Source organism: Heptranchias perlo, chromosome 5 (assembly GCF_035084215.1).
Source record: "Heptranchias perlo isolate sHepPer1 chromosome 5, sHepPer1.hap1, whole genome shotgun sequence".
NCBI classification, from domain to species: Eukaryota; Metazoa; Chordata; class Chondrichthyes; order Hexanchiformes; family Hexanchidae; genus Heptranchias; species Heptranchias perlo.
In genome coordinates, this window is record NC_090329.1 from 63066113 (window position 1) to 63091796 (window position 25684).

Sequence of the window (25684 nt, forward strand, 5' to 3'; positions counted from 1 at the left end):
CCAGTTACATCCTCAAAAACTCCAGTAGGTTTGTCAAACACGATTTCCCTTTCATTAATCCATGTTGACTTTCTCTAATCCCATTGATATTTTCTAAGTGACCTGTTATCACATCCTTTATAATATAGCTCTAGCATTTTCCCTACTATTGATGTTAGGTTAACCAGTCTGTAGTTCCCTGTTTTCTCTCTCCCTCCTTTTTTAAATAGTGGGGTTGCCACTCTCCAATCTGCAGCAACTGTTCCATAATCTACAGAATTTTGGAAGATGACAACCAATGCATCCACTATTTCCATGGCTACCTCTTTTAGTACTCTTGGATGCAGATCATCAAGCCCTGGGGATTTATTGGCTTTCAGTCCCATTAATTTCTCCAGTACTACTTTTTTTACTAATACTAATTTCCTTTAATTCCTCCTTCTCACTAGACCCTTGGTTCCCTAGCATTTAGACCATAAGAGAGAGGAGCAGGAGTAGGCCATTTGGCCCATCGAGCCTGCTCCGCCATTCAATGAGATCTGATTTTTACCTTAACTCCACTTTCCCACCTTTTCCCCATATCCTTTGACTCCCTTGCTGATCAAAAATTTGTCTAACCCAGCTTTTTGGGGTAAAGAATTCCAAAGATTCACGACCCTTTGGGAGAAGAAATTCCTCCTCATTTCCGTCTTAAACGGAAATCTCTGGGAAGTTATTTGTGTCCTCTTCCGTGAAGACAGAACCAAAGTATTTGTTTAATTGCTCTGCCATTTCCTTGTTCCCCATTATAAATTCTCCCGTTTCTGACTGTAAGTTCAGGAAGGCTCTTCAAATTGCGCTAATTATCTCAAGCGCACAGGCACCAGTAAGCATGTTTTTAAAGTTTTCTCATATCAACAAATATTTAATTTACTAAGAAACTGACTAGTGTACACCAATGAAACTAGTAAATGGTTCAGTATAATTTTTAAAGTAATTTCCAGTGATTTTAAATCAGGTTACTCATCGGTGGAGGTCTGGACACTTATTAAAAATGCTTATTTTTGTTGATAAACTGCACCATGTTACCACTCTTAAATATATCAAGGAATACTTTTTAATGAAAAGAAAGCAGAAACAATTACATTCTGTTACCCTGACCAACACTGGTTCAATGAAGATTTTATGTGTGTGATTGTGCAAATTAGTTTTATTGGAAACTTGAACTGTAACCTCACCAGCGCAATTTCAAGCGCATTCTGGGTGCAATTTCCCAATTGCGCCGAAAGTGGAAACTCTACCCCACTGAATATAAATGATCTAGAGAAGAATTAACCCTATCCAAATGTAAAAGACATCAACACCACCAAATCCCACAAATAAACTTATAAAAATAAATAAGATTACAAAGAAGCCGCAAGGCATATTAATACACTTCTGAAAACCACCACAAATGGGACATGGTGTGTGCTGTCAGCAATCATTGACACAAACACAACAAAAATAAATTTAGGAGTATATAATTATAATACCAGAAAGCAAATGTAATGCCTCTTTCTTAGGGTGTATGACATCATTTCAAACCTCTCCTCCTTTCTCCTCCTTTAATTAGATTACAGCTTTATAATGTACCCATTTTATATAGATGTTGCATACTATCCAGACACATACATAAGTATATCATATACATTGCTCCTGACATCATATCTTATGGCTGTGAAATTCTAAATACTACATAATTAAATCATCATTTAATAGTAGTGCTCTAATTTGAACTGATGTGACTGGCTGGCCAGCAGCCACCTATTCTCAGAAAAGGGGCTGGCATGTTCTGAAAACAAATTCAGAGACCTCGACAAAAATAGGCAAAAGAAAAGTTGAGGGAATCAGCAACATTTTTAAGATCTGAAAATCCCAATCAACATAAAAACAGGCTTAACACAAATGAAACATAAGCATAGTTTTACTCTAAGCCACCCACAGATGCCTCATGTTAATGACTGAGTGAACGTCACTCTAGAACATGGAACATTGAGATGACTAATGGCACTACATGTGAGCAATGATGAAGGTGAAAGACTACATATAGACTATCCCCTTGCATTGCTGTACAGTTAGGGGTGTAGAATTCTATTTATGCACACTGACATGCATGTACACAATGCAGTAACTGGCTTCCCATTTACTCAGAAGAGCTGATGGGACAACTGATCGAATGGCAGTGCAGGAAGTCACCTCATTTTTTTTTTAAAGTAATTAATAAGTAGACTTTAACCCAACAGCAATTATTGCTACAAATGGTAAAAAGCAAAAATGATGCAAAGCCTCTCGGAGATTATCTCGCTTATGCCCACACCAGCAGTGTTGTACAACATTTTTGGCATCAGTGTTCCAGTGCACAAGTACTAAAACTTCAGTATATTGGCAATATAAAGACTCCAAATGTCTCCCTGTGCTTTTATTCAAATTTATCTTACCTTCAGTAGACTGAGTCATGCATTGTAGCCTCTACATTCATACATTGAGAATTTTAAAAAGTCAAAACTTTTACATTGGAATAAAGTGAATATAGTAGTTACATTAATCTTGTAATCTACAGAATCTGCATGACTCTCACATAGCCACAGATCCTGTGAACTAAGAATTCTTCACACCATCACTGGTTTGATAGCCTATATTTAAAAGAGTGACTTGCATATCTGTGTGTGTGCAATTTAGAACAGCAGTGATTGCTAAATAGCATGATCTATTCTGACAATGTATGTCATAAGGTCATAATCTCACAACCACTCTAAGTCACAACAGAATTATTAGTTGTTTAAAATGTAACACATTACAATAATAATTATTGAAGTTTAATCATTAGTCACTGAAATGCACAATAGTAGGAATCAGCACAAAAGCTCATCACATAACTGACTCATTACAGCCATAATCAGTAAAGCATTCAGGGGAAAACAAAATATTTACTTTTTTGTGCTGGTGTGTTGTAAGCATGTACATGTACATTTTTCCTTCTTTCTGTACTAGTCTGTAGAGCTATGAAGAGATGGATCGCTGCTGAAACCTTAACTCCTTGAGGTTTCTCATCGAAGTACAAAGTTCACATCACAATAAATTAAAGTGTACTGACATAATTACTAGTTTACAGTGTTCTAAGGAAGAAGATATTTGATCAGAGGTACCAAATTCGGCAGAGCACATAATCTGCTACTGTGTGGGTGTACAGAGGCAATCCTTTATCAAGGTCCTATTACAAGCTAGAATGGCAAAAGTTGCTTAGTTATTTCTTCCTGCTGAGTCAGAGGACAGCACCTGTAGATGTCTCAACAAACACCGTAACTTTACCTTTCAGGGCACAAAAGAACACCCACAAGTTTCAAACAGAAGTGCAGAGCAGCACTATGGTGTGTCTCTAGCTTTGAAGTGGATTACTATATTTCATCTGTTGTTACTGTACTGCTACAGAGATAGCTAAGAGTGTGCCTCACAACGTCCCCAAGGCAATAAAATGGCCTTTTAAAGAAACAGTGCATCTTTTGTTATTTTAGACTGAGCTGTATTTCTAAATTTCAGTATAAGTCACATCAATCCTACACTGTTTTTTTAAGTTTGACTTAGTATAAAAGCAGCTCATTGTAGCTGCTTTGAAATATATTAGAGAGTGAATTTTATGGACTTCGTAAAGTGAAAACAGCTTCTTCAGGACGGCTACTAGAAGGTTATTTAAAATACGTTAAACTTTACAAGAGTGCAGGGACGCAACAATCCTAACAAAGTTGAGTTCCGTTATTTTGTTACAACCAATTCAATATGGTCCACTAAAAGGACTGCTTAACATTACAAACTGGTTGAAACAATCAGCACAGATCTGCTGATAAATTTACAAGATCACATCTGTATTGGTCTTTTCTGTGGGGAGGGGGGTTAATGAGTGGGGGAGGAAGAGAATAAGGTAATAATCTCTGGATTACTACCTCAGCCATGCGCAAATTGGCATGGGGCAAACAGATTAGATGGTTAAATAAGTGGCTGAAAGAGTGGTGTGGAAAGAGCAGAGGTTCATGGGGCACTGGTACCAGTACTGGGGAAAGAAGGAGCTGTTCCATTGGGATGGGCTCCACTTAAACTGGGCTGGAACCAGTGTCCTAGCAAATCGAATAACTAGGACGATAGATAAGGTTTTAAACTAATAGGGGTTGGGGGAGGATTCAGGTAAGGGTAAGTTTACAAGTCTAAAGAGAAAAGTCAAGGCTGTAGAGCAGAGTAGCGATTTGGATAAAAACAATCAATGTGTCAGGAAGAGACAGAGTGTTTAACAAAGGGCATTAGTGACTAAGGTTACATCAGGGAAAAAAAGTTTAAAAAGTTAAAATTAAAGGCGCTATATCTGAATGCATGAAGCATTCGTAGCAAGATAGATGAATTAATGGCACAGAGATAAATTAGATAGATACGTGGTTGCAGAGTGACCAAGGTTGGGAACTAAATATTCCAGGGTACTTGACTTTTAGAAAAGATAGGCAAAATGGAAAGGGGTGGGTGGCCCTGATAATAAAGGATGAGATAAAGGCAGTAGTGAGAAAGGATCTTAGCTCAGAAAATCAGGATGTTGAATCAGTATAGGTGGAGCTAAGAAATAACAAGGGGCAGAAAACACTGGTGGGAGTAGTTTATAGGCCCCATAACAGTAGTTATAGTGTTGGACAGGGTATAAATCAGGAAATTAAAGGAGCATGTAACAAAGGTAATGCAATAATTGTGGGGGACTTTAATTTTCATATAGACTGAACAAATCAAATTGGCAAAAGTAGTTTGGAGGACAAGTTCATGGAATGCATTTGAGACAGTTTTCTAGAACAATATGTCGAGGAACCAACTAAGGAACAGGCAATTTTAGATCCAGTATAGTGTAATAAGACACGGTTAATTAGTAATCTTATAGTTAAGGATCCTCTGGGGGACAGCGATCATAATATGATAAAATTTCAGATTGCGTTTCAGAGTGATGTCGTTAAGTCCAAAACTAGGGTCTTAAATTTAAACAAAGCCAATTACGTAGGTATGAGAGGCGAGTTGGCTAAGGTAGATTGGGAAATTCGATTAAAAGATATAACGGTAGATAAGCAATGGCGAACATTTAAAGAAATAATTCGTAATTCCCAACGAATATATATTCCCTTGAGGAATAAAAACTCCATGGGAAAAATAATCCAACCGTGGCTAACTAGAGAAGTTAAAGGATAGTATTAAATTAAAAGAAGAGGCTTACGATGTTGCCAAAAAGAGTAGTAAGCCTGAGGATTGGGAGAGTTTTAGAAATCAGCAAAGGATGAGCAAGAAATTGATAAAGAGGGAAAGAATTGATTAGGAGAGTAAACTAGCAAGAAATATAAAAACAGATTGTAAGAGCTACTACAAGTATGTAAAAAGGAAGAATTGGAGAAAGTAAACGTCGGTCCCTTAGAGGCAGAGACAGGAGAAATTATAATGGGGAATAAGGAAATGGCAGAGACGTTAAACAAATATTTTGTATCTGTCTTCACAGTAGAAGACACAAAAAACATAACAGAAATAGTGGGAACCAAGGGCCTAATGAGAGTGAGGAACTTAAAGGAATTAAGATTAGTAAAGAAAAAGTACTGAAGAAATTAATGGGACTAAAAGCCAACAAATCCCCTGGACCTGATGGTCTACATCCTAGGATTTTAAAAGAGGTGGCTGCAGAGATAGTGAGTGCATTGGTTTTGATCTTCCAGAATTCCCTAGATTCTAAAACGGTCCCCGTGGATTGGAAGGAGCAAATGTAACCCTGTTATTCAAGAAATGATGGAGAGAGAAAACAGGGAACTATAGGCCAGTTAGCTTGACATCAGTAGTAGGGAAAATGCTAGAATATATTATTAAGGATGTAGTAACAGGACACTTAGGAAATCATATGATTAAGCAGAGTCTGTAACCTCGTGGCCCGGCATATTCCTCACTCTACCATTACCAACAAGCCAGGGGATCAATCCTGCTTCAATGAGGAATGTAGAAGAGCATGCCAGGAGCAGCACCAGGCGTACCTAAAAATGAGGTGCCAACCTGGTGAAGCTACAACTCAGGACTACATGCATGCTAAACAGCAGAAGCAACATGCTATAGACAGAGCTAAGCGATTCCACAACCAACGGATCAGATCAAAGCTCTGCAGTCCTGCCACATCCAGTCGTGAATGGTGGTGGACAATTAAACAACTAACGGGAGGAGGAGGCTCTGCAAACATCCCCATCCTCAATGACGGCGGAGTCCAGCACGTAAGTGCAAAAGACAAGGCTGAAGCGTTTGCAACCATCTTCAGCCAGAAGTGCCGAGTGGATGATCCATCTCGGCCTCCTCCCGATATCCCCACCATCACAGAAGCAAGTCTTCGGCCAATTCGATTCACTCCACGTGATATCAAGAAACGGCTGAGAGCACTGGATACAGCAAAGGCTATGGGCCCTGACAACATCCCAGCTGTAGTGCTGAAGACTTGTGCTCCAGAACAAGCTGCGCCTCTAGCCAAGCTGTTCCAGTACAGCTACAACACTGGCATCTACCCGACAATGTGGAAAATTGCCCAGGTATGACCTGTTCACAAAAAGCAGGACAAATCCAATCCGGCCAATTACCGCCCCATCAGTCTACTCTCAATCATCAGCAAAGTGATGGAAGGTGTTGTCGACAGTGCTATCAAGCGGCACTCACTCACCAATAACCTGCTCACCGATGCTCAGTTTGGGTTTCGCCAGGACCATTCGGCTCCAGACCTCATTACAGCCTTGGTCCAAACATGGACAAAAGAGCTGAATTCCAGAGGTGAGGTGAGAGTGACTGCCCTTGACATCAAGGCAGCATTTGACCGAGTGTGGCACCAAGGAGCCCTAGTAAAATTGAAGTCAATGGGAATCAGGGGGAAAACTCTCCAGTGGCTGGAGTCATACCTAGCACAAAGGAAGATGGTGGTGGTTGTTGGAGGCCAATCATCTCAGCCCCAGGACATTGCTGCAGGAGTTCCTCAGGGCAGTGTCCTAGGCCTGACCATCTTCAGCTGCTTCATCAATGACCTTCCCTCCATCATAAGGTCAGAAATGGGGATGTTCGCTGATGACTGCACAGTGTTCAGTTCCATTCGCAACCCCTCAAATAATGAAGCAGTCCGAGCCCGCATGCAGCAAGACCTGGACAACATCCAGGCTTGGGCTCATAAGTGGCAAGTAACATTCGCGCCAGATAAATGCCAGGCAATGACCATCTCCAACAAGAGAGAGTCTAACCACCTCCCCTTGATATTCAACAGCATTACCATCACCGAATCCCCCACCATCAACATCCTGGGGATCACCATTGATCAGAAACTTAACTGGACCAGCCATATAAATACTGTGGCTACGAGAGCAGGTCAGAGGCTGGGTATTCTGCGGCGAGTGACTCACCTCCTGACTCCCCAAAGCCTTTCCACCATCTACAAGGCACAAGTCAGGAGTGTGATGGAATACTCTCCACTTGCTTGGATGAGTGCAGCTCCAACAACACTCAAGAAGCTCGACACCATCCAAGATAAAGCAGCCCGCTTGATTGGCACCCCATCCACCACCCTAAACATTCACTCCCTTCACCACCAGTGCACCGTGGCTGCAGTGTGTACCATCCACAGGATGCACTGCAGCAACTCACCAAGGCTTCTTCGACAGCACCTCCCAAACCCGCGACATCTACCACCTAGAAGGACAAGAGCAGCAGGCACATGGGAACAACACCACCTGCACGTTCCCCTCCAAGTCACACACCATCCCGACTTGGAAATATATCGCCGTGCCTTCATTGTCGCTGGGTCAAAATCCTGGAACTCCCTTCCTAACAGCACTGTGGGAGAACTGTCACCACACAGACTGCAGCGGTTCAAGAAGGCGGCTCACCACCACCTTCTCGAGGGCAATTAGGGATGGGCAATAAATGCTGGCCTCGCCAGCGACGCCCACATCCCGTGAACGAATAAAAAAAAATACGGTTTTATGAAAGGGGAATCGTGTTTGACAAATCTATTAGAATTTTTTGAGGGTGTAACTTGCAGGATAGATAAGGGGGAACCAGTGGATCTAGTATATTTGGATTTTCAAAAGGCTTTTGATAAGGTGCCACACAAGAAGTTGTTACACAAGATTAGGGCTCATGGGATTGGGGGTAATACATTAGAATGGATTGAGGATTGGTTAACGGACAGAAAACAGAGGGTAGGAATAAACGGGTCATTTTCGGGTTAGCAGGCTGTAACCAGTGGGGTGCCGCAAGGATCGGTGCTTGGGCCTCAGCTGTTTACAATATATATCAATGACTTAGATGAGGGGACCAAGTGTAATGTATCCAAGTTTGCTGATGATACAAAGCTATGTGGGAAAGTAAGCTGTGAGGAGGATGCAAACAGGCTGCAAAAGGATATAGACAGGTTAAGTAAGTGGGCGAGAAAGTGGCAGATGGAGTATAATGTGGGGAAATGTGAAATTATCCACTTTGGTAGGAAGAATAGAAAAGCAGAATATTTTTTAAAAGGTGAGAGCCTAAGAAATGTTGGTAGTCAGAGGGATTTGGGTGTCCTTGTACATGAATCACAGAAAGTTAACATGCAGGTACAGCAAGCAATTAGGAAGGCAAAGGGGTTGGAGTATAGGAGTAAGGAGGTCTTGCTGTAATTATATAGGGCTCTGGTGAGACCACACCTGTGTACAGTTTTAGTCTCATTACCTAAGTAAGGATATACTTGCCTTAGAGAGGGTGCAACAAAGGTTCACTAGATTGATTTCTGGGATGAGAAGGTTGTCCTATGAAGAGAGATTGAGTAGAATGGGCCTATGTTCTCTGGAGTTTAGAAGAATGAGAGGTGATCTCATTGAAACGTATAAAATTCTTACAGGGCTTGACAGGGTAGATGCTGAGAGGCTGTTTCCTCTGGCTGGAGAGTGTAGAACTGGAGGTTATAGTCTTAAGATAAGGGGTTGGCCATTTAGGACTGAGATGAGGAGGAATTTCTTCACAGAGGGTTGTGAATCTTTGGAATTTTCTACCCCAGAGGGCCGTGGATGTTCAGTCATTGAATATACTCAAGATTGAGATTGATAGATTTTTGGATACTAAGGGAATCAAGGGATATGGGGATAGAACAGGAAAGTGGAGTTGAGGTAGAAGGTCAGCCACGATCTTATCGAATGGCGAAGCAGGCTCGAGGAGCCTAATGACCTACTCCTGCTCCTATTTCTTATGTTCTTAGAAAAAGAATTAAGCATCACAGCCTAATCACCTACCATCTTGCTGTTATTTCCAATGCTAGGCATTCAACCATGTGATTTTGTTGCTGAGCCTCAGCTCCCAGCATATTTGAAAACATTGAGCATCAGAGGTTTACTCGAATCTAAAACTAAAATGTCATTTCAACAACCTTGTTACAGGCTATTGGAAGGTAACAGCCTTGAGTGGGACTCAGTCAGTCAATGCATGCTAATTTTTTTTTTAATTAAATAAAGGAGATATTTTTGAACGAATATTTAAGTTAAGACCTTTCTTTAAAAGTGTATACATTCATACATCAATATACTTCCCTTAAAGACAGGGGCTCAAATAGAAGCTTAGAACATAACCGTAATCTAGAAATTAAACTTCTGGCAAGGCTGTCATCAAGCCCACTAAGCTTGTGGTTTTCAGGAGAAAATGGACATAAACACACATTACCCACCAAACAGGTAAATCTCCCGTAAATCTATGTAATAAAAATGAAATTTAACTTATTCAGTCACTGTATCCATAGGCTCCAGCCATCATTCATCTTTTTTTATAAAAACTAAATGTAATAAACAAACTGTCGTAAAACATTTCAATCATACAAATGGCTTCAAATACAATTTATAGGTTGATCCTTGCAGGAGGATCTAACTTTTGAATTTCCTCATTTTTAATTGTTCAGACTCCAATTTTAGTGATATCACAAATTTCCATGGCTTCTTCCAATATATCAAGGTGTATAAAAACAAGATAATCAAACACTATCGGTTGTCTATCTATGCTGCTTTTCAAATAACCACAAAAGAAATGTTTTTTCTTCAATAAAGATCAATAAGCTGAGAAAGAACTTGCATTTATGTTGTGCCTTTCACAACCTCAGGATGTCCCAAAGCACTTCATGGCCAATGAAGTACTTTTGCAGTGTAGTCACTTTTGTAATATTAGGAAATGCAGCAGCTAATTTGTGCAAGCAAGATCCCACTAACAGCAATAAGATAAATGATCAGATAATCTGTTTTTTGTAATGTTGGTTGAGGGATAAATGTTGGCCAGGACACTAGCAAGCCACACTATCTGATGAATGCTACAACAGCTGTACACTCAGCAGAATCATTTAGCACGCTTTTCTCCAAACATTTGAGATTGCTGTTGTATTTCTTCCTTCAGAAAAACCTAATGATATGGAATCATATTGTGTGATATTAACATAATGGTGTTCAAATGAAATTCCTTCATCCACTATTTTATCAGAGACATTAACCCATTCAAAAATATGCAATTTCACCCCATAAATCTTTTAATAAAAGCAGAAATGTTGTAAATGCACAGAACGTCAGTCAGCATTTGGAAGAGAAAGGTCTCCCACCCAAGACATAAATCTATCTTTTTCTCTCAGATGCCAACCGACCTGCTGTGCATTTCTAGTAGTTCTGTTTTATTTCAGATTTTTTAGTATCCGAAGAATGCAGTCAGTTGAGACAGGATTTTAAATGTACAGTTGATTTCTACTTTAAAATATTTTTAAAAATTGATAATGTGCCATAATAGAAGATGTATATTTTGAAGGCTGCAGGAGACATTCAATTTTCACAGGGTCACCCAAACTACGCAATAAGTAAAAACAAAGTTTTCTGGCAAATTTCTGCATGATAAACAAAACATTTAGTGATCAGAACAGAACCTGTGGTCAGTGGCTTTAACTTTCTTCTGATTGAGCAATTTTAATACAATGGTGGTTTCATTAACAACCAAATGCCAGTTAAGACGAATGTCTAGTGGTTTCTAACTGCATATTTATAGTCTGTTACATGAAAAAAACCTCTCTAAATTAATGATTTCATTATTTTCAGTGCTTTTAGCAATTGAAACTTAATGCCTCTTCAATTTAATAAAGAACGGTTTCACAAGCTCAAGTTGACTCATCTTCAGTGCAAGCTCTCTAGTTACCTTCAGTAATCTAAACTTTGTCTCAGTACATGGCCTTCAAACTGAAGTTGATAGGAAGACTGTCAAGTTACGAACTGTTACTCTCAAGTGACTCTGAATCATCATGGTGAGACAACAGACCAGCTGTTCGTTGCACTGGGCACACAGCAAAAAAAAGAGCAGGATTATGTACTTCACCCATTTACCCAATCTGTTGTCTCCAGAGACAGTGCCAGCTATTAGAGCTCTACACTGTTTTATGCACAGTTCTAATGAGGGTTTTATTCCTTATTCTGGTCAGATCCCTCGCAAAAAATAAGCTTTTGTTTGGAGAAGAATTAGGAGATGATTCACAAACCACAGCAGCTCCAGCTTTACAAAATTGTATAAATCGTATTACTTGGAGGAGTGAAAAACAACCTAGACAAAAAACAGAGTGAACAATAATACATTGTGGTCCTGTGGATCTTCTTGCCGTTCAGCGACACTGAATTAAAGTTTAACTCTATGACCTCAAAAATCCTTCTGATAAAAATAATCCCCTGTTAAAATGGGAAGATAGTAAAAACTATAATGCTGTTTTCAATAATAAGCTACCAACTACTAAGGAAATCTATAATGTTAAACCCATTTCCTATTCATTTCTCCACAACTTATCCAACTTTTAATGTCATGATGTACCTGTTAAAGGTTAGAGCACCTCAGCTACCCACAACTAACTTGAATTTAAAGCAATGTGACCCCAGAATTTGTATTTTGTAATTGTAATCAAAACATTGTCGATTAGATGACCTTGGCTATACTGGTCAAAAAACCAAGAAAATGTTAAACTTATATTGTAAACATGTATTAAGAGCATACAAAGATAACAAAATGTAACACTTTTGATTTAATACAACACTGAAGCAGGGTTTGCTTCAATATTAATGGCAACTACACATTGGGGCCCTTTAGACCATCAACTTTAGTGGGTTACTGTTTCTGCTTTGAAAGCAGACAGACCAGTCTTCATTGCACTGTGCTCTGCAGCTGAAGTCAATGCAACATAAACCTCAAATTTTGGGAAAGCCCAATTTAAAACTAGTGAACACTTATCTTCTGCATAAAAGTTTGCATCAAAACATTTTTGAATTTACTTTAAAAAAAACACAATTGAGTCATTTCACGTTTTACCCTTTGTATATATCCAACGTCCAATCTAACATGGGATACAAAAATGGTTCTACCACATCAATGAAATTTAAGTTTAAAATTATACTACCATGGAGGCCCAAAAATACTTTCTCACCCCATTTGCACTGGAGATAGTAGAAAATGTTAGTGAGTTAAATCCTTCAACACAGAGGTCATTTTGACTCCTCAATCAACTCAATGGCCTATATTTCTCAGTCAAGCTTGTTTGTAGTTATCCAACAGGCATATTCTGTAAAATGCTGTGCCAGGCAGACACCTACAATTCTCACTATAGTGAATTCCTGATCTTAGCCCTGACATTATTAGAAGTGAAGTACAGACCAGACAATTCCCCACAAGGATCAAGAGATAGTAGGAATGCTAGTCACTCCGAGCTGCATTTATGAGTTTGCTAGCGTTGCTCTATCAAAATTGCATTGACAAGGCTCAATAGCAGGTCTCCAGTTCATCCTCTCAGCCACGAATATTGCAGGATGGAGAAATGGCAAAATGGCAAAATGAAAGGGAAACAAAAAATTTTCATAACGAAATCAAATCCTTTTGAAATTAATGAGAATGCCTGAAATGATTTTAAAAATACAAAAAGTGAGGTCATGTAGCATTAACTTGTAAGCAAATTGGGAATTATTCAATTCCCAGCTCTATAAATGCATTGGCATGAAAATAGCACTGGTCTTTCAATCCTTTAATCCCCTATTTGTACTTCCCTTGCCGGCCCGCATGTTAGCTGATATTGTTAAAGGTTCCCTCTCCTCAGGTACTGCCCCTCTCCCCTTTAAATCTACCGTCATCACCACCTCCTCAAAAAAACCATCCTTGACCCCTCTGTCCTTGCAAATTACCGCCCCATCTGCAATCTCCCTTTCCTCTTCAAAGACCTTGAATGTGTTGTCGCGTCCCGAATCCATGCCCATCTTTCTCGCAACTCCAAGTTTGAACCCTTCCAATCAGGTTTTCGCCCCTACCACACCACTGAAAGGGCCCTTATCAAAGCCATGCATAACATCCTATGTGACTGTGAGCATGGTAAGCTATCCCTCCTCATCCTTCTCAACCTGTCTGCAGCCTTTGACACGGTTGAACATACTATCCTCCTCCAACGCTTCTCCTCCATTGACCAGCTGGGTTGGACTGCCCTCGCCTGGTTCCATTCCTATCTCTCCAGCTGTAGTCAAAGAATCACCGGCAATGGTTTCTCTTCCTGCTCCCACACCGTCACCTCTGGAGTCCCCGAAGGATTTATCCTTGGCCCCCTCCTATTTCTTATCTACACGCTGCCCCTCAGCGGCATCATCTGAAAAAACTTCAGCTACCACATGTAGGTTGACAATACCCAGCTCTACCTCACCACCACCTCTCTCAACCCCTCCACTGCCTGATTTGTCATGCTGCTTGTCTGACATCCATGTTGGATAAGCATAAATATCCTCCAATTAAATATTGGGAAGACCGAAGCCATTGTCTCCAGTCCCTGCCACAAACTCCATTCCCTAGCAACTGACTCCATCCCTCTCCCTGGCCATTGTCTGAGGTTGAACAAGACTGTTTGTAACCGTGGCATCTTATTTGACCCTGAGCTGAGCATTCAACCCCATATCCTCTCCATCACCAAGACCGCCTACTTCCACCTACATAACATCGCCCGTCTCCGCCCCTGCCTCAGCTTATCTGCTGCTGAAACCCTCATCCATGCCTTTGTTACCTCTAGACTCGACTATTCTAATGCTCTCCTGGCCGGCCTCTCACCTTGCACCCTCCTCAAACTTGAGCTCATCCAAAACTCTGCTGCCTGTATCCTAACTTGTACCAAGTCCCGTTCAACCATCACCCCTGTGCTCGCTGACCTACATTGGCTTCCGGTCTGGCATCACCTCAGTTTTAAAATTCTCATCCTTGTTTTCAAATCCCTCCATGGCCTCACCCCTCCTTATCTCTGTAATCTCCTCCAGCCCCACAACCCTTCGTGATCTCTGCGCTCCTCCAATTCTGGCCTCGTGCATCCCCAATTTTCTTCACTCCACCATTGGTAGCCATGCCTTCAGATGCCTCGGCCCTAAGCTCTGGAATTCAATCCCTAAACCACTCCACCTTTAAGACACTCCTTAAAACCTACCTCTTTGACCGAGCTTTTGGTCACCTGTCCTAATATCTCCCTACGTGGCTCGGTATCAAATTTTCTTTGATAATCACTGCTGTGAAGTGCCTTGGGGCATATTGCTACATTAAATGCGCTATATAAATGCAAGATGTTGTTTTGTAATATTGAGTAGATATTTCGTACAACCTCCTTTCACATTTCTTTATTTTATCTCCTTACAGTCATATCTAACTATCTTCTCATTTCCTTTGATTGTTTTTCAGTTCATAGAATTTAATCTTATTTGTTTCTGTCTCTCTATTTGTTTTTATAAACCAACTTATTATAATTTTCCCTCCTGGACATTTGGGTATACGAGTTGACTTTTCAAGTATCATTCAAGTTTAATTCCTGGGATGAGAGGGTTGTCATATAAGGAAAGGTTGAGTAGAATGAGCCTATACTCTCTGGAGTTTAGAAGAATGAGAGGCGATCTCTTTGAAACATATAAGATTCTGAGGAGGCTTGACAGGGTAGAGGCTGAGAGGTTGTTTCCCCTGGCTGGAGAGTCTAGAACTGGAGGACATAGTCGCAGGATAAGGGGTCGGCCATTTAAGACTGAGATGAGGAGGAATTTCTTCACTCAGAAGGTGAATCTTTGGACTTCCCTATGCTGGAGGGCTGTGGATGCTGAGTCATTGAGTTTATTCAAGGCTGAGATAGATACATTTTTGGACTCTGGGGAATCAACGGATATGGGGATCAGGCAGGAAAGTGCAGTTAAGGTTGAAGATTGAATGGCGGAGCAAGCTCGAGGGGCCGTATGGCCTACTCCTGCTCCTATTTCTTATGTTCTGTTTCCTGAATCTAACCACTTTAGTAGGTAGAAGATGGACAGGAAACACCACACCATCTCACAAACAGCATGTTGTAATAGCATTTGAGCATTAATGACTTCAGTCTTCCCAATGTTTAACTGGAGGAAACTGCAGCTCATCCAAGACTAGATGTCAGACAACACAGAGACAGTGGAGGAGTCGAGAGACATGGTGGAGAGGTAGAGCTGGGTATCATCAGCATAAGTGACTTGGAATCAAACCTGGGACATTTGGTCTATACAGAAGTTACAGTCTGCCTTTATCAACCAAGCCGTCTATGGGGTGGGGGGGGGGGGGGGGTTGTTGCCTAATTTAAGTTTTAGAAAGTTTATTAAATGAAAACAGCAGACAAGCACTTTTCACAATACATTTAGTGCTGTTCTGTCAATGAACATTATGTAGTTGATGAGCGCTCTCTGTTCGCCACATTTCTTCTTTACATTGTTTCATATTTATGAAATAAACTCCAGCTAAGACCAGGCAAACATTCACTGCTGCCTTAATATACTGCCTGATGATATTTTGCATGCAGTTGATCAAACTGTACACTTCTTGGGATATCTGTTTAAAAACATCTCACAAACAGCATGTTCTGATAGCATTTGAGCATTAATGTCCTTTACCTCCTACTCAAAGTTCTCCAATTTTCTCTTCCCCTCCCCCACTTAAGGAAATGATTCAGACTGTGGTAAGGTTTCCCAGTCAGCAACTACTCTCTGGTACCTCACCCAAATTGCGATTCTTCACGAACCTAGGTACCGTGTGGCAGCAGGCTATGCAATCATGGCGGCCATTATAGCTCAGCTCAATCCTCACTCAACATATATTTCTGGTAACAGTGACTGGAAAGCAATCAGTATGCTGAGGCAAACTGTATAGCTAACTCAACACAAACAAGGGTCTGTTTAGCTCAGTACCACACCGTGCACTGAATTTACCCAAGCAGGCATCGATAGCGGAACTCACATTGCTTTTAGTTGAAGTAATTTTCTTTTCCCCTACCCTACCGATCCCTTCTGCCGCACATCATTCCTTACAAAAGGAGTGAGCACAGGAGGGAGCCCTGATGGAAATCCCCATATCCAATATTCCCCTCCTTTTCCAAAGACATGTTAGCCTGCTGCTTGCTTACTCCCACTCATCAAAGTGGAGATCAGAGACTCAAACCAGTGTCCCTCTATTTCATGGTGCTATTTGTTAGTGCTCCAATGTGCAGTTAACTTCCCGTCACCAACTCTAAAATAAGAGAGAGAGAAGCTCAAGTTGATAATCTCCAATTATTCCTCCTTCCCACATCACTATCTGTTGATTTCCTCCTGCAGATAAACATTTTAGATCAGGCTGTCAATGAAATACAGAAGCCAAACATATATTAGGGACAACCAATGAACATGTTTAAGCCAAGGTTATTTTATTCAAACATAAATCTCAGGTGTATGTGAATGAAAGGATTAAAAATAAAAGCAGTGCAGGGTTTTCGCAATCAAATCAAAACACAAATTAGTCACACAGTTACTGTAATTAACATCTTTTTTGTTATAGATCAGTTTTAGAAAATAACTTTCCAAAACATCCTACAACTATCCTTCCAAGCCATAACAAAGACTGTTGGTGACTTGAGAGTTAATTAATAGCACACTGCACTCTCATCCTGAACGTAACCTTTGGTAAACAAACAGCAAATGACTTTTAGAAATGCTTCTCAGCCCCTAAATTGCAGGCTGGTTAACCAACAAGTCAACCAACCAACTCATTACTGCTGTTTATTTCAAAATGAGACTTGTCCTAACGGAACTCTGTATAAACAAGCAGGGGCCATTTATAATTGTTTTTAAAGTAGCTGAAAAACAACCAACTACTAGGCAGTAGTCATATCTCAAAACAATGGTCAGAGGGAATAGAATCAAGACATAGCACCAATTCAAATTCTCACTGCAGAAAATTGCCCTTAAGAGATTTGTCTGGTGATGTCATGTCGAGCACGTCTCTCTCTTAGTCTCTCACCACAAACAGCTGAATGCTGGACTTTTCACTCTGCCTTTTTACCACCCACGCTAGACTACAAGCACAAACTTTGCACTGCACATCAGAATGTCAGTTTGGTTATTAACTCTTACACTGCATGGGTAGTGACATTTTGCTTCTTTCTTCTTCTTTGCCTGTTGAGATTTTCCATACAATTAGTCCAAAGTGGCATATGATATGTAGAGTACTGAACTGCAAAATCATGCGGTAATAAAGTACTTTTGATTAACATATACCACCTGGAAGTATGTGCGCTGGGAAATTGGTCCACGGGGATTCTGTTTGGAAGCCACTGAAAAGTTACCCTTTTAAAACAAAAAGGATTAAGTTCCCTGATGCTAAATGGTAAACCTGTATAATTGGATCATCAACACATATTATAATGGTGAGGGACCAAGAACTCCTATGAGTAAATTTTTGCTTTCAGCTAACTGAACGAGAAGATATCTCCTCACTTGTACAATGAGGGGAAACTCGCAAGGTGACTTCCCTCAGCCATTCCCATGCTTCCTGGTGGCCAGCCAAATGTAGCATTGACATTGGTGTAGGACGTCTTTAAAGCATCATTTCAATGAACAGATAGTACTTTCTGAAATGCAGTAAATGGAAGCTTTATTCCCAAGAAATGCTCAACTGAAAATTAAATAATTTCTCGCTCATCAGTCTTTGCAGCACCCCAGTAATTTAAAATGAACAGCACAAAGTTGGTGCTATTTACAAAATTCTACTACTCTGGCCTTCAATAAATTTGCATAAATGTAATATCTTAAAGGAAAAACAGAACTGCTGTGATAAATCACAGAAACACATTGGAGTTATCAAAGAACAGAACTGTGAATGACGAATATCAAAGTCAGTCACAAGACTCTCCTACAGTAAAGATAATGGCAAAAATAAGAAACATTTTATATTTTAATATACTTGCTGAAATGTAAAGAGGTCATTTATATATAAAGAACAGTATAGTTAATTAAATGTTAAACTGTCACATTACTGGAGAATGAGGTGGCTAGTCATCCCGTGACTAAGTGGCTGCAGTGCTACGAGTCAGAAATTGAGTGGGTGTCAAATTTAATCCGGTTTATACAGCATGCGTGGCTTCAAATGCCTGAAAGCATCCTTTTAAACAAAGAAAAAACATGCACGAACTGTACTTCAGCAGAAAATACCTACAAATTTCAAACATCACAGAAGTCAGCCATTATTCAGCAGCATTACTACAAATAATATTATAGGGTGGCTCATAGACATTTGTGAAAACTGATTAAACATCAGGTACAAAGCTTAAAACTGTGCAGTTAAAACTTACAATGTACAAATTGTAAGGCATTTAAATAACAGAAAGCTGCATCTGATTATGATGAATGTTTGAACTTATCTTTCTTCTCACAAACCAAAACTAACAGTTTTGGAATATTACAATCAAGTTACAATGGGCACAATGAACAGTAGTTTTCATTTTTTTTTAAACTGATAGGAATATTTTAAAATATTTTAAAAATTAAAAAACTTTAGATTAGTTCTGAACATTCAATAAGGTTCCTTTGTATTTCATTGTAATTATATGTTTTTTATTCAGTAATCTTAAACCATTAACTTGCAAAGTTCCTAATGCAGGTGTTACGGTCTGACAAAGTTTTACACCAACTCTTTAAAAGAATACCTGTACATCCTAATACAATGTATCTGCTGCAGTTAAATGGGCCCTGTTTTGACATCGGTTGAGAATTTTTTTTCTTTTCAAAATGTTAAGAATTTACTAACTGTATCTGAAAATGTTGTGACATGTTGTGAATTACATTTTGTTCTTCCAATCAAGCATAGCTTCCAAAAATATCAGTCTTGGAGGTTCACTGCAAATCCTGGATATAATGCTGAATTAATCTTTTCTAAAAAAAAACATACAGTATCATATGCCAGCAACACAAAATACAAAAGATATAAAAACTCCAGAGTTCCTCTGATTCTATTTAACACCACTCAATTTTTCTACTTCAAGGCAAAAGGTAATCATATACCTCTACTGTACGATGGCAACTGTGGCACATTATCCTTCCTTTACCATCAATACATTTGATTACTCCATCCAACCCCTTGGCCTCCTTTGTGGTCCACCCTTGGGATGCTGCCCTGTGTTAGATTCATTCTCGCCTGTCCATACAAAACCAGAACATCTCCTCCAGTGGCTTCTCCGCCCATTCCTTGGAGTCAGCTCCGGTGTGCCCTAAGGTTCCATCCTCTCCTGGTCTTCATCCATATTCTGCCTCTTAGAGACATTATCCAGTTTTTGCTTTCACACGTTCCCCTGCCCAAAATGCCACATCAGTGGCATGGCTATCTACTCTAGTCCCACATCTTCTGGCTATTTCTTCACTTTTGAGCACTTCATCCTTTACCACCTTTCTCAACTCATGTATTGTCCTCCAAAGCCCTCCAGAATTTTCCTCACTGAAATCTTCTTCCTCCCTTCTCCCCCCACCGTCTGCCTTTATTCTCCACATCAAACAACTTCCTATCTTTGGTGATTTTACCCTCCATCACCACTCACCCTCCTGTACCGTCATTGATTACCTTATTTCCCTTAACTTCACCCTCACATTAACTCCTCCACCCACACACATGGCCACTCTTCCACCTCATTTAACATTGGTGTCAAAAGTTTCAGAAATTTTTGACTATTTGACTCAGGAGTCATTTCTGGTAATTTATATTAAGATGTTGCTATTAATTAAATTTAGCTTGCAAGAGAACAAATCCACAGAACGCTCACATTCTGGAAATGCAAATTATACCCGGCCCAATCCTATCTGGGATGGTGTTTCTTACCCACTACATCGACTTGAGACGATGGGGGTTTATTTACACATTCCAGTAAACATTCACATGCATTATGTTAGAATAGCTTCATTCATTTAAGCCCAGCAAGAGAGAGGGGTGGGGAGGGGTGATACCCGGACTTCAAGGGTTAAGTTCCGAGGAGAGATTACACAAATTGGGGTTGTATTCTCAGGAGTTTTGAAGGTTAAGGGGTGATCTGATCAAAGTTTATAAGATATTAAGGGGAAAAGATAGGGTGGATAGAGAGAAACTACTTCCGCTGGTTGGGGATTCTAGGAGTAGGGGGCACAGTCTAAAAATTAGAGCCAGACCTTTCAGGAGCGAGATTAGAAAACATTTCTACACACAAAGGGTTGTAGAAGTTTGGAACTCTCTTCCGCAAATGGCAATTGATACCAGCTCAATTGATAAATTTAAATCTGAGATAGATAGCTTTTTTGGCAACCAAAGGTATTAAGGGATATGGGCCAAAGGCGGGTATATGGAGTTAGATCACAGATCAGCAATGATCTTGTCAAATGGAGGAGCAGGCACGAGGGGCTGAATGGCCTACTCCTGTTCCTATTTTCTATGTTTCTATGCTACTGCCAGGAACCCACACTTAGGAGTGCAGTAGCAAATTTAATTGGCAGCTCAACTGACCAATTCCCAGTTACAGAGAGGATCAGAGGTCAAGTGAGTTGCTTCCTATCTAGTTGGAAGGCAGCAAGTCTACAGAAATCTAAAACAATGGGAAAGAACCCTCTCGTTAAGGTTAGCACCAACTGCTAGCTCAGTAAGTGAATTTAACCCTCTAAATAGGATGGTATGAGGTGTTATGAAATAGATTGAAATTCATTATAAAAGTTATTCTATTTGTTCATATATTGTAAAAAAAAAGTTAGTTTACAATTGGCCTTGATGTGTTCATCAGTCAGCCTTCCGGAAGACAGAAGAAATGTACATGGTGGCAGTATTCAGTTCACACAACCCCCAGGTCATGCTATCATATGACAAGATATCAGGCAGTAAAAGTAAACTGGTCATAGGGGACACAGGATCTGCTTACAGGAGAGATCGGTGACACTGAACCCTAGAGAATATCTCGTGTTCACCCAAAATTTGTAACAAGGGGATGTGGACATCTCGATCACTGACAGTGCTCTTTCAGATCACTTTTTCATTTCCCTCCTTTCATCCATCCCTCTGACAGGCCAATCCCCCTCCATTTTCACTTTCCACCCTTGGAAATAACTATCTCCACCCACCATCCCCCCCCCACCCCACCCCCCTCAAACTCTCACCAACAAACTCTCAAACTCCAACTTTCCCCTCTTCTGCCCTGCTGCCTACAATGATATTGAAGCCCTCCAGAATTATTTTACCTCCACCTTTAAGTCCTCATTTTTATTAATCTCAGTCTCTCACCCCCATCACTGCCCCATTCCATCAATTATCCACGTGGCCTCACATCCAAGGGCCAACCCTATCTGCCATGAGATCGGCTTGCAAGTTCACTGCTAGATCTTTGATAATCCTCTTGCTGGAAGAATGTCTTACCGTTGTGTTCGACTTCTATAACAGCACTCAATTCTTCTTCCCTCTTTGCTCTTCTGACTGCCTTTTTGACAACTTGTATTTAGATATTGCCTTTCATGTAACAAAACATCCAAGGTGCTTTACAGGAGAGGTTAGCACTGGGCAGGAAGTAGAAGTAAAGTTATTGGAGGAAGGCAGCAGCACAATTGAAGAGGAACCGTTTGATAGTCAGAATATAAAGGCAGGTAGAAATAGACATCTGTATTACAAAACTGCTGTTGAACACTACCACCAACAGAAATGAAAATATAAATCCCCTATGCAACCACTGTGATCACCCAGGATCTCAAAGCTCAGCAAGAATACCAAGCTCACTTATTACAGAATAGTATCATCTTGTTTACCAATAGGTTACAGTCTCTTCTCAACACTTCTAAAAAAGCACAAAGTGCATATTACGAAATGAAAAAAAGCAATTCAGTGTCTACTGCTTATTTGCCTGCTTAATAGTGATTAGATTTCAAAAGTAATTCATTGGCTGTAAAGTGCTTTGGGTCATCCTGAGAACATGAAAGAAAAGCACCATATAAAAGCAAGTTCCTTCTTTCTTATTCTTGCTCAATATTTTAGTCTGTAACTTTTTTTTTTAAAAGTCATATCGCAGGCTTGTGAGAATTCTAATGCCTCCATATATGTGGCTGCACTTTATAAGACATTCCAGAATACACTGTATGGTACAAATAGTTACATGATTAACCAACTGCATGTTTAATTTCATTACAGTTATATATTTCTGGGTCATTCAAAATATGAACATGGATTGTAACTTAACTCTGTGGGAAGCATATTTCCAGCTATAAAAATCAAAAAAGAGAAGTTCTAAATTCAAACATAACCCCTATTTCCATTTCTCTGTATAATTAATGCAAGGTGTACTGTGTCAAAATGAACACCAACTTTGCTCTTCTATTTTCAATGCACTAACAATCCAGCATGTTATTTATTGGCAATATGTTGTGCAGTGGAAAGACCTTTATTTATATGGTACATAATCATGTTGTCAGGACTTTGCTTTAAAACCAATTACTTTTGAAGTGCAGTCACTGTTATTATGTAGGCAACTTGTACGCAGCAAGGACCCATAAACAGCAAATGAATGAATAACCAGTTAATTTATTTTTGGTTGAATTGGTTGAGGCAGGGATATTGGCCAAGACATGGGAACTTCAAATAAACCCATGGGATTGTTTATAACCACCTGAGCAGGAAGACAGGGGCTCAGTTTGAAGACAACACTTCTGTCTATCCATCAATCCTTTGTGCTGCACTGTCAGCCTAGATTATGCGCTCAGGTCCATAGGCGGGCTTGAACCCACAGCCTTTTGGCTCAGAGGGAAGAGTGCTACCAACTAAGCCCAGCTGACACTTCAGAATAAATAAATCTGAATGAATGCAAGATATTCAGACTTTGCTGTTCATCAAGTTAACCTCAGGTTTTTCTTTTTATTGAGAAACCTAGGTGAAGGCAAGGCCTGTAATTCAGGATATCACCAAGGTTTAAAAGAGTAAGAGAGGAGGCAACATAGATCAAGAACCAGTAATTAGGTGACACTTAATTTGGGTTTTAAAAGTCTTTAGATTGTACATACAACAAGATTGAGGGAGTAAGGACTTACACAGGTCTACGGTCCTGGGAAAGGATGAATTAAAGTAAGAAATGGTGCACTGAGTCTTGATTTCTCAATAGTGAGAATGAAGGGAGGAGGAAAAATATGATTTATTTGGAGCTAATGAGAAGCACAAGAAGAAATATTACAAGAATGAGACTAAAGGTGATACAACTGAAAGGATGGTATTTATTTTAGGCTTGTTTTTAATATTTTCACCACCATAAAACAACTACAACTCTTACTTCCTATCTATATTTATAGCCACCCCTTCGACCTCATCATCTCTTGTAGCTCCTCTATTCCTATTGCCTCGATTAGAGAAAAGACTATCTCTGACCACTTCTTTGTATCCCTCATCCCCCTACTACTTCCAACCTACTTCAACTACTTCCCAACTTCTGCATTCGCCCCAGGATAAATTCTCTCGCAAGTCACTTATAACAGCACTTTCAAACTCCCAACTATCTAGCCTTTGAAATCTCTCCAATCAGGTTTCCGCCCTGGTCAGCACTGAAATGACCCTAACCAAAGTTACAAATGACATCCTCTATGACTGTGACTGCAGTACTTTATCCCTCCTCAGCCTCCTTGACCTCTCTGCAGTCTTTGACTTGATTGACCATACCATCCTCCTCCAACACTTCTCCTCCATTGTCTAGCTCAATGAGACTGCCCTTGATTCCACTCTTATCTATCCAGTCATAGCTAGAGCATCTCTTTCCAGCCCCACATTGTTACCTCTGGAGTCCCCCAAGGATCTATCCTTGGCCCCTCTCTTCTTCCTTATCTATATGCTGCCCCTTGGCAACATCATCTTCAGGTTCCACACTACACCCTACACCTACCATCTTCCACCTGCAAGGAAAGAAAAAAAGTAAAAAGAATTAAGGGGAGAGAACCAACAACAACTACTTGTATTTATAAAGTGCCTTTAACAGAAAAAATATCTTAAGGCGCTTCACAGAGGCGTAAGGAAAAACAGAATGCCAAGCCAAAGAGGAAGAGATTAGGACGGGTCACCAAAAGCTTGGTTATAGAGGTGGGTTTCAAAGAGGGTCTTAGGGAGCAGATTTAGGGAGGAAATTCCAGAGAATTTGACAAATCCAGTAACAGCAATGCTCAAATAAAACCAATGAATGCATTCGCACCAAAAAACTGCAATTAGCCTTGATGAAAATAAATCTTCCCATTAAACAACCAGCTGCGGATTCCTTTGATAAGAGAATTAAAACTTCTTTAAAAGTTTCACTTTAACAGCCTATTTGGTGTGGAAATACCTTCTGCCCCACCCTCCAACCGGATTGGTTCTGCTGCCTTTAGTCCCACTTTCCAACCAATTTGATTGGATTTGACTGCCTCCTAGCCCACTATCCAATGATCTGATTAGAATACTGACAACCTGCACGGGGGGAGGTGATTTCTGGAGAAATGGTGACAAGATGACACGTGGGTTGAAACACTGACTGTCGACTATTTTAAACAGTTTTACTTCAGTACAAATAGAAATTAAAATGAGGAGGAGGGCGAGACAGAATACTCCTTAATTTAGATTAATTTAGAAGCAATTCTATAAGAGTATTAAACAATGGTTTTTAAGAAACATTTTAATCTCTCATTGATTGCAGTCACCTAGGGATTGTGCTGGTCAGAGGGCTGAACATTGAACATACAAAAAAAATCACTTTTTCAACAACTTGACTGTTCACTTCTTTGTGACCATGATTCCAAAAATTCAAAGTATGCCTCAAATTATTTAAATTTCAACCTAGCTATCAGACTCTACTCGAGAGACAGAATGAAAGAAAAACATTTTACATTTTTGTGGCAAACTTTCCCCACGTAAATACTTGCATAAGATTTGCTTGGACATATTCATTCCACAGCATCAACAGCCATCCACAAATACTATGCCAAAACTAATTAGAAATGTAATTAGAGAAATTCCCACATGTTGCAAAGCAGCCAAATTTGGAGGCCTTTTTACAGAACACTGACCATCTTCCACTGAACAGCCAAAACCATTCGTAAAATATGCTGCCACAAATATGTCACTATTTTTGTTGTGGTTAAACCAATGCTTCAAATGCATTTTTAAAGGTCTCCTTTTTTTTTAAACGCACCATTATTGGTTCAAATTCTCCAATAAACCTTCCACCTGTATACTGTTACTAAAATATTGCACACCAATCTATTGTAGTCATCTTTAAAAGCATTTTAAAATAATGTACAAAAAATAAGACCACTGCAGCAATTGGAAAAGCCACTGCACATTAATGCAATGGTCACATTGTATCAAGCAGAAT

At 39.9% G+C, this 25684-nt stretch overlaps 2 protein-coding genes across 6 annotated transcripts in view; one reads left to right on the top strand and one right to left on the bottom strand.

Moving 5' to 3' along the window:
- Window positions 1-25684, bottom strand: part of supt3h (SPT3 homolog, SAGA and STAGA complex component) — a 424528-nt gene that overhangs the window by 367614 nt on the left and 31230 nt on the right. The gene's annotated exons all lie outside the window — the stretch shown is intronic.
- Window positions 1-25684, top strand: part of runx2a (RUNX family transcription factor 2a) — a 177446-nt gene that overhangs the window by 30110 nt on the left and 121652 nt on the right. The window lies entirely within an intron of this gene.